Genomic DNA, 10,292 nt, shown 5'->3' with positions numbered 1-10,292 from the left:
CGCGATCAGCTGTTTGGCTTTTTTATAGCTTCGATATGTTACGCAATCGAAGGTGACTGAACTCTTCTCATATAAACGTTTATGATATAAGGGATATATCTCCACAAAACAGTGGGAAAATGCAATTATTTTTGAATACATAGAATAACACATTATTTGAAATAATAAATTAAATGATTCAAAATAATATTTTTTAAATTGAATTAATATTAATCGAAGACTCCGTGGTAGGTTTTATAACATAAAACGAAAGTAGGCCTACAGTACAAACAATTGACGTCATGGTTAGTGTGTATTACAACATTGTTCATTATGGGTTTCCAGTTAGGACCAGTATGGACTCATAATGGATGTTTTTCTTTCTATCGTAAGATTATTTCGTGTGAAAAATAGTGACAATCAGAATAGATATTTTTCCTGCTCAAAACCACCAGTTAATTTTTTTGTGATATTTTAAAATGTTAAGTAGGCCTATGCGTCGTTATTTATTTCATAACTATATAACATGGAATCTAGGAAGCAACGGCCATGATTTTTAAATTGGGGGTGGGGGTCGTGATTGGTGGGGTGGGGGTCGTGATTGGTGGGGGGGCGGTTGGTCGGATGGGGTATTTCTTAAATCAAGAAATGAAAGCTGACATTAATGTAATATTGAGTTTTTTACAATAATATGATAACAATAATCTTCACTTCAATTTTGTGAGTGACCGTTATCATCATTATTTAATTCAAATAGTTGTTAACATTTTCATCCGAATGTTCTTTCTCAATTATGGTGACAGGCGACGATATGAGGTCTATGACCGACCGCATGGGAACACAATTCAAACAATGACATCTTAAATAGTATTTGAGAAAACAAACAAGTGGAAACATTGATTATGACGTCATTGTTGTGGTTCCTTGAATTGAACCGTCTGGAAGGATGGACTACTTAATTTTTCAGCTAATGTTTAGAACAAAACAGAGAAACAGATTCACCATCACATTTAAATTCAATCAATCAATTCCCGATCTTCACAAAATAACAATACCAAAACATCCTCCATTGAAGAATTGAAGATTTTTTTCAGAAATATTAGATACAGTATTATAAATTATGATATTCAGTACAATAGGCGTAGTATTGAATTTAAGAGTAAAATTAAAACTATTTTAAAAAATACTGTATTTATGTTCAAGCTTTTTTGGGCCATTGTTGTGACTTGCATTTGTATACTTATTTTACTAAGTTTTTGACGCCAGTGTATTTATTTCCTTTTCCTTTAAATTAGTTTACCAGACCATACTTAACTTATTATAATCTTATGAATCAAAATAAGATTCAATTGTCATTAAATAGTATATTAGAAAAAAATAATAAAAACTTAAACGCTTATACTAAGATACAACAGGATACAAGTGGATACAACCCTGAAGCGGATAGATGTTTTATGTTCAGTAACAGGGACGCGCGCGTACAACTACTGCCACACGCAAGAGTACAAACACTATCGATATTATATATATATATATATTATTATATATCGATATTATTATTATCAGTATTACAAAGCGCGCGTACAAACACTATCAGTATTACAACGCGCGCGTACAAACACTATCAGTATTACAACGCGCGCGTACAAACACTATCAGTGTTACAACGCGCGCGTACAAACACTATCAGTATTACAACGCGCGCGTACAAACACTATCAGTACTACACACGCGCGCGTACAAAGTGAAATTGAATTGTCTTTATCTAGTGCTTTGACTGTTTTGACGTTTATAGAATATGTCAATTTGAGGCTACGTCGTTTTAGGACATTCACACGACTAAACAACGAGTTCCTTACGTCCATAGAAAGACCTTGTTTTTGGCAATCCAAAGAATAGATTGCGGTTGCATGAGTAGCGTGATATCTTCCTGAATAACAATAGAAAAAGAATCGTGTTAGTGGAAAATACGGAAGTGAAAACTGATTATTGTTGTATTTCTCAATAACTGCGTCACGCCTACAGGTGGTTTGCTAGTTGAGAAATTTGTCACGGGGATACCCTATTTATGTGAATTGCTCCAGGGGACACCCCGTTTTTCTTCTGGGAGATACCCATTTATGTGAATTTCTCCGGGGTGCACTATGTGAATCCTTCCGTGAAATACCCATTTGTGTGAATTTCTCCGGGGGTGCACTATGTGAATTCCTCCGTGAGATACCCATTTGTGTGAATTTCTCCGGGGGTGCACTATGTGAATTCCTCCGTGAGATACCCATATTGTTGCAATGAGAATTTGTTGCGTGTGGGTAGACGTTCACAAATCAGATCAACTTTATTCTCACTTGCCTAAAATCTATCATGATATCCGTGACGTTTTGTTTTTAGTCTTTTCATGGACACTATTAAATGGTTAAGCTACCACCGACTGAGTTGTTGATCCTGGCCATTTATGTATTGTAAACACGTCTTCAAATTTGCATATAATGACATCGAACGATTTCTAAAGCCCTTTTGTAGCCTCCACATGATTGGTTCCCAGCGGCATAGCAACGATTCCGACTGATGGTTGGTGGAGGAAAACCGAAACACGTAATAATTATAATCGCCTTTGTAATCTAGAGGACCTGGACTTATGTTTTATTCATTGTATTTGTGCATAACAGCAATATGGCCTTTGAGTTCGTTTGATGAGATATCTAAAAAGAAAACAATAAAAACACATTATTCAATTCTATATGTAAACCAACATTACATAGGTATACATTGCGTAATCGCTTTAGTTTCAGTTTATAACATATCGCCCAGAAATCATAATATAAAAACTTTCCGACTGTTCGTCATTGACGTCACAAAGGTGATTATAGTTAACGCGCGCGTGAATCGCGGTGCATTTCGGCAGAAATTTATTTTAAATGGCTCTGCATTTCGGTACGAGAATGCGCCAGCTTTGTGTACATCATTAAGCACCATGTACACCATAATAATATCACAATATGACAACATATTCCGTATTTTTTAGTTTCATAAGAGACCTATCAAAACCAAACAATAACAAATATGACCTTACTGTATAAGTTTAGTTATTAATGCATATGACGGGTACCTGGTAGTAGTTGTAGACTGGCCTTGTTAAGGTCAAGCAACAATAATAATAATAGATTATAATAGACAACAGGTAAACAATGCGAAAAAAAGCTGAATTACAGTACAGCCATGACATTCAGACATAATTCAGATCTGTTTAAATGTACACAAATTGTTTAAATTTTTAAATGATCAAATATAAAATTTGAAAAAAAAAGTTATATTAGTTTTGCCTAACCTATTTTGTTTATTCACTCTTTATTTGCTTATTTTCAATTTAACAAATCATATAATGGAAACTCGATAGATCGATTAATGAAATGTTTGCACGCACTCGTCTTTTAAAATGTACCGTCATCTATATTATAGATCAAATAACGTAAATAGTTTTGATGGTACATTTCCATCACTAATGTAGTTTTGTAGTTAAAGTAGAATCGATAAAATGTAGATGTTTAATGATGTACGTGACAGCGGGTTTAAAAATCAAATCAAAATGGCATTGAAACTAATTAAGTAGTAATAATTATATGTCATACTAAATAAAAACATTGTTAGCATCCGAATTGCTTTTATTCAAACTGAAAGAAAGATATAATGCACTTTAGGCCCATACATTTGCTGACAACGAGATAAGGAACGTTAGGTATGTCTATTCAAGAAAATTGTACTGGTGGTGTGAATTGGATTGGTCTTAGTGATAATGAATTTGTGGATGAAGCCAGATTGGTGTTATACTGTATAAGTCCATTATGTTTCATTGGAACTACTTGTAATTATTTCATACGCAACCAATGAAAAATTACACAAAATTCAGAATTTTTTCATCGGCCTACTAGCGATTTTTGACGCAACATCAAGTTTGTTAATAATGCCGGCATCACTGACTCTAAAAGGCGATAAGTCTGCAATTGTAAAAATAACTGCTTATAGTTCAAATGGTCTTCTGATTTCTTATGCATTGACAATTTCCGCAATAGCTGTTGATCGTTCTATTGCTCTGGTATGGTATTTTGTAAAATAATGAAACTAAGAAGCACAAGAATAGACTTTATATAAAGTAATTGTTCCTCTACAGATTTTGTGAACAAACTACTGTCAAATAATTTGATATTAAACAGTTACAAATAGATGGCAAGAATAAATCAATAATAATAATAATTAATAATCAATATGGTTTGAAAAAATCTTCACTCCATCTTAATTTTAATTATTATTTTAGTTTTCTTTTCTAGAAAAAAAAAATCATTTAACACTAAAAAATAAATATAGAATATCAATAATATAAGCTTGTCGTTCAGTTTTAAGTTTATTTAAGTCGAGAGAACAAATGAGTATATTATACTGAAGTGTCGTATATTAAGTTACCATACTTACATAAGTTTATAAAATAATTAAATAACTAATAAGCAAATTGTATGTAGTTATTATACTATTAGAATATAATATATTATTTATTACAAACTTATATATAACTGTTATTTAATAAACATTTTTTCAAGAGCCCATATCCATATATATCCTTAATAATATATGTGTAATAATAATATAAGTAGTAATAATTATATGCCATACAAAATCAAACCATTATTAGCATCCAAAAGTCTTTTATTCAAACTAAAAGAAAGATATCAAAGCACTTTGGTATTGGTATTCCATTTCTCTAGTATGCGCACCTCTCCATAGGCCTGCCATGTTATTGTAACTCTAAAGCGTAACATTTTTGTAGCATCAATAATAGAAAATAGGAAATAGAGCAATCTGTACTGGTACTGAATCTAAAATGAAAGTTATAAATCCTGCTGCGAGGAGTCTAAATGACAATGGCCTCAATGTCATTTCACACAGGTAAAATTAAATTAACCTTTATTTCATTTATGGAATAATAAATGGCCATGTCAAAAAGATGTCGATTATAATAGACCTACAAAGCCATATTAAAAAAGACCATAGGCAACGCCAGAAACCGATGACGTCACGATGGTGGCTATTTGAACTAGACGCTCAAGACCGTACTGCTTGGAGAGGATTTGTGTTAAGATTCTTGGGGTCTACTGGGCGTTTAAGGGAAAATAGAAATAACTCTACAAGGTTGAATATTTATAACAAAATGAAGAAAACGATTACGGTGATGCAGGAAGAATGATCAAAATCTTACATTGACTAAACGCTTGACAAAAAGAAATGAACTGAAAAAGTAAAAATTCTGAAAAATGTTTAACAATTATGTACAATTCTTTGTTGATATTTATACTTTCTTTTGTAAAATAGTTTATTGGGGCTATAATTCACAGACTTATGTTTTCACTGTCTGTTGTTTTTAGTATTACATAGTGCAACTAAAATAATAATTACTGTGTTGTCATATTCTTATATTCCCAGTTTCCTGGACCTTTGTTTGCATTCTCACTCCTGAGGAAGATCAAAGCATATACGTGATGTACCGCAAACTTTATATGAACATTTGATTGAACAATATATTAATGTGTTGTCCTAATTTGGTTAAAGATTTTTTACTATCAAGTGAACAATTTATAGAGCGGGACAAAGCTATTTGTTTATTATTATTGTTTAATAATTAATTAAATTAAACAAATTAATACTTTTGAAAAACGGGAAAACAAAAATGTTATTTTCGAAGTCATAAAACATTGACGGGCCTTCCATTTCATTTGCATCAAAAGTGGGTGCATTAAAACAAAACAAAATACATCAGGCCGCTTAAATAATTAGAATCGAATTTCATCGCCTGTGATTTAAATTTACAATAAATGTAGTTTTGTACTTAAAATAGAATAGATAACATGTAGGGATATTGATTTAATGATGTGTACGTGACAGTGGATTTCCAAATTAAATCAAAATAGCTTTGAAAATAATGAAGTAGGCCTACTAATGATTGTTATGTCATACAAAATCACACCATTATTAGCATCCAAATGTCTTTTATTCAAACTAAAAGAAAGATATCAAAGCACTTTACACATTGCTGACAACGAAAAAAGCGAGCTTTTTGTTGTTGTTATTTTTGTTTACATCAATATCTACATAAAATTGCAAAGCAATCGTACTACTACAAACTTAACACTACAAGCAAGGAAGGTATGTCTATTCAAGAAAATTGTACTGGTGGTGTGAATTGGTTTGGTCTTGGTGATAAAGAATTTGTGGATGCAGCCAGATTGGTGTTATACTGTATAAGTCCATTATGTTTCATTGGAAACATACTTGTAATGATTTCATACGCAACCAATGAAAGATTACAAAAAATACAAAATCTCTTCATCGGCCTACTAGCGATTATTGATGCAACATCAAGTTTGTTAATAATGCCGGCATCACTGCTTGTAAGCGGCGACAGGTCTCCAATTGTAAAAATAACTGGTTATATTTTAAGTAGTCTTCTGATATCTTCTGCATTGACAATTGCTGCAATAGCTGTTGATCGTTCCATTGCTCTGGTATGGGCACCTCTCAGATACCATGCTATTGTAACTCTTAAGCGTTACATGTTTGTAGCATTTACAATTGCAGTGTTACCACTCATATATGTGCTGATTTTATACCTTGTTGATGGAAGCCGTTTCTTTCTTTGGTTTTCTCTAACTATCTTTTTTACATTGTTAGCAACTATTTTCCTGTACATCAATATCTACATAAAACTGCAAAACAATCGTACTACTGTAAACTTAAGCAGCAACGATATTGAAGAGTTTAAAAAAGTGTTTAAAACATTTGCTATTATTATTTCAGTGTATGTGATCACATGGGGACCAAACACGTGTGTTATTTTTGTTTATTTTTCTGGACTTTTTATGGACTGCTCAGATATTCCAAAAAATATGCAAATTATTTTATCAATAACATATATGATTTCAATTATAAATGCATTTATAAATCCAATTGTTTATTGGTTTCATCTTACTGAATTTAGAAAATCTATGAAAGAGTTATTTTGTAACATAATGAAACTAAAGCACAAGAATAGACGTTATATCATGGAGTAATAATTAGAATTATTCAATACTCCATGGTTATATAAAGTAATTGTTCCTCCAGATATTTTGTGAACAAACTACTAATGTCAAATAATTTGATATTGAACAGTTACAAATAGATGGCAAGAATAATCAATAATAATTAATAACCAATATGGTTTGAAAAAATCTTTACAATTTTCACTCCAACTTAATTCTAATTATTATATTTGTTAACACTATTTAGGCCTATTTAACACTAACAAATACATATAGAATATCAATAACATACTTGTCTTTGAGTTTTTAGTTTATTTGAGTCGGGAGAACAAAGGAATATTTTATAAATTAATAATTATAAAATAATAATTAAGTATGCAATTAGTATGTAGTTAGTATACTATTAGAATATAATATGTTATTTATTAGAAACTTATTTATAACTGCTATTTAATAAACATGTGTCCCATATCCTTAAATGTAAAGACATTATAAGCAAACAATAATAATATTGTTTTTACATTCCTGTGTTACCAACATAATTATTAGGTACAATCTTTTATATTGACACTTTATGTAAAATGTAGTGAAACAATTAACAATATAACCTGCACTATATTAAGTTAAAATCTGTTTATATTGTATAAATGTACCAGGCACTAGTTAAGGTTTAGTGTAATTCTAACATTTTGTTTATAATAGTTAAAATCTGTGTTTATATTGTATAAATGTACCAGGCACTAGTTAAGGTTTAGTGTAATTCTAACATTTTGTTCATAATAGTTAAAATCTGTGTTTATATTGTACAAATGTACCAGGCACTAGTTAAGGTTTAGTGTAATTCTAACATTTTGTTCATATTAGTTAAAATCTGTGTTTTTATTGTATAAATGTACCAGACAGTAAGGTTTAGTAGAAAAACAACTGCTATAGTTTTCTTGTTTATGAATAAAGCTTATTACCTGTGTTAAGCCGGACCTCAAGCTATATCGTTTTTATTTCAATGTTCAAAGTAGTGGTCCCAACCGTCTTTCCCTCCCCGTGGTATAATCTCTTTGGATAGTGTAGTATGTTTCACGGTATTTTAAGCGATTCCACGACCAAAATGAATTTACCTAAATTTGTATTGATCGGCCCAAATGTTTGCTTTTTTTAAAAATGTTGATGAATTCACATAATAAAAAAAGGCAATAATCCGAAGGCGTGTCTATTTATACGGAGATGACGTCGGTATTCAAAAACAATAATATGAAAACTGTGTTATTAGAATTACTTAGCTAGATAATTTATTGATTATTTATTGTCGTTTTTAACGAATGATTTGTTTTGACTTCAGGAAAATAGAAATAGGAATATCCTATAGTTTTGAAATGTTGACTCCCACTTGCAAAGTACTATTAAACAGTGTTATATGTGAGAAATTATTAAAGTGATACTCAATAATTCAGATGTAATTATATTACGCCAGTTCCTACGAGACACGGTTTACTTGCTTCTGTAGGTTGAACGAACTTGATGTTAATGAAGCCAAATCTAGGACTAGCAATAACCTCAAGCAAAAATTTCATATCCTTTATTATAGGCCTTACTCTAAGCAAGTCCACAGCCCATTGTATTTCTATGTTGTATCGAGAGAAATGTATTCCAATCTTATATTTTCAATCACAAAGTATCAAGACCCATTAAAAATTGCATCAAGTCTTATTACAAAATCTATCAAAGTCTAAGAAAGTCAGAAAAGAGAACCCAGTTGTGCGGGAGTGAAAATTTCAAAAAAGGAAGAAGCCAAAAATACACGCTCTTGTGCACACAAAGTCATGTTGGGGACGATGGTAAGAAAAGGTGTCATGGGGGACAGGGGAAGAAGATGCAGAAGTATTTTTTGATTTGTTCCTCGCGTTTTGTCGTTCCAAATTATTTTTCGAGCTTGTCACAATTGTGTTCTTTGTTGATTTTGGACCTAGGTCATACGCACCGATAGTTGATATTCTGTCATCGATCAAGTGGTTTGTTTACACCCAATGTAAGGATACTTGTAAATCCATAGGAACTCGATTAAGGCGTCCATGGTCAAGGACAGTATTTAACAATCGCATGATAACTGCCAAGAATAATACGCAGAAAGAATAATATTATAGAATATGTTCTTTGTGTTATTGTTAAACGTTAATTAGCGTATCTGATATGTTAAGCTTGGGTGATTCGCACGGTTCACAAAATATCCAACCCAAGTATGTTAAAGGGAAAAAAGGAAGAGGGAAATGGCAGTGGCGTCATGGAGTCAATAAAGAATTGAATTGAATTGATAAAGTGGGTATAATATAGTAATCGACCACGTACGAGAACACTTATCTTTATAATATTATATTATATATTTTAGGTACGGTCTGTCTGCTTATGATTATTACGTTTTATAAGACCAAATAGCCAATAACGCTTTTGAAAAAGGGACAACCGTTTTGTGTCAGGAGATCAGACGTATTTGTCTTTGTCGTGTGATGACAAGCTAGTCTCCATAACGACTATTCAAACAAACTCAGAGAGTTACATCCGGGATACCACAATACTAATTAAACTGATTTTTATGAATAATTATTAATTAAAATGACAATGTATAAATAATGTAATTACATTGACTATTCAGTCAATAAAAGAAAATTAATTTTCCGTTGGCTACCATAAACAGTTTCTTCGAATAATTTGTTTCTGTGTACGAACGATTTCTTTGGCTTACGCGATTTTCAGGTTGCTAACATGTTCATAATAGTATACTTGAAATTTGTAAGGCCGATATTTTTAAAAAATCCAGAAAATATCCAACAGTACAGACAGTTTTTTTCGAAAAATGGCCCTTTTATTTTTTACAAAACTGGTTACTATACTTATCATTATGTGACATGCGCAGAATCACATTAGGTGGTCTGCACATGTTACCTCAATACATATTTTAAACAGTCGATATTTACCCATGGACATTTTCGAAAAATGAAATAAATTAATAAGATTATTATAACGCAATATATATGCCTACGCAAATTTTCGACCCTTTTAATTTTTGACAAAACTGGTTACTATGACTCTATAAGATGATGATAACGCAATATATGCGCATTTATGGCAATGTTATTGCATAATAATTGAATTTTAAAAAGTCGATATTTTGGCCATTTTTTTAAATATCCCTGTACTATAGTACAGGCAAATTTTCGAAAAATGACCAAATTTCGACCCTTTTATTTTTTGACAAAA

The sequence above is a fragment of the Antedon bifida genome, chromosome 1 (assembly GCF_963402885.1).
Source record: "Antedon bifida chromosome 1, ecAntBifi1.1, whole genome shotgun sequence".
NCBI classification, from domain to species: domain Eukaryota; kingdom Metazoa; phylum Echinodermata; class Crinoidea; order Comatulida; family Antedonidae; genus Antedon; species Antedon bifida.
The sequence above is the reverse complement of the archived record's forward strand: the minus strand, read 5'-3'. Positions refer to the sequence as shown.